The sequence below is a fragment of the Orycteropus afer genome, unplaced genomic scaffold (assembly GCF_000298275.1).
Source record: "Orycteropus afer afer isolate SDZICR_OR568_19922 unplaced genomic scaffold, OryAfe1.0 scaffold00168, whole genome shotgun sequence".
Classification (NCBI taxonomy): domain Eukaryota; kingdom Metazoa; phylum Chordata; class Mammalia; order Tubulidentata; family Orycteropodidae; genus Orycteropus; species Orycteropus afer.
This window is the reverse complement of record NW_006921755.1, coordinates 2,090,767-2,091,903: the sequence shown is the minus strand read 5'-3', so window position 1 is coordinate 2,091,903 and position 1,137 is coordinate 2,090,767.

The window sequence follows — 1,137 nt, the reverse complement described above, 5'->3', positions numbered from 1 at the left end:
AACAACAACAACAACAATAAATTCTCTGAACTCTAAAGATAGTATCTCATAAAGTTTTGGAGAAGATCCAATAAGATAGCACATGCATTGCTATTTAATGTATTCTAAAATCCTATATAAAGGTAAAACAGTTTACTTCCAGAAAAGCTACCCATTGCATAAATTATGTATTGTAAGTAATCTTCTGAGTTCCTGTTTCTTCCTTACAGACTGTAAGAGATATGGAGATGTAGGGTATGAAGGTAGACCTACTTAGTCCCTAGTCACTATCCATGTAACCATGGGCAGGCTACTTAATCTCTCAAAGCTTCATTTTCATCATATTTAAAATGTGAACAATGGAATTTATATCCAGAGTTATTAAACATATTTTTAAAATTAAATGACACTCACAGCTGGAGATAACAGTGCTGTGCCCAAGCAGACACAATAAAACAAATTTCAAGTTATTTAACGATTTGGAATTGGGCTCTGCTATTTGTTTACATATGAACATTCTTCTCTGTTCTTGAGAAGTATTTGTTTAATGATAACTAGTCATGGACTCTGCAACAAACATTTATTGCACATCTACTAAGCACTTGGGAAGAAGAATAGAAGGACAGGGTTCTTGCTCCTTATAGTATAATAATCTGTTACAGGAAAATAAATGGATCTCTGGTAGCATAGTGCCTAAGGCACTTGACTGCTAACCAGAAGGCTGGTGGTTCAAACCCACCAGCCACTCCTTGGAAAGAAGGTTGGGCAATCTACTTCCATAGTGATACTGCCTCGGAAACCCAAAGAGGTGTCACTATGGGTCGGGGCCAGCTGGACAGCATACAACAACAACAACATATAAGTAATTGCAAAATCAGTAGTTCATTGGTAATGCCCATATAACAAGTAATTCTGAGTGAACATTATAATAGAAGGACTAAGAATACAGAACTGAATTCTCTCAAGCAGAATTTCTTGCATAGCATTCTGTAAGTGCATAGAACAGGAGAAACAGCCCAAGACTCATAGATCTAAGACATAACAAGGATACATCTACCCTATAAAAATTTGTAGAGACTCTGGCTGAAACTAAGGTAGAAGACCAAATAGGAAGAAAGTGAGTACTAGTTATTGTACAGGATGCCTTTGGATTTTTTT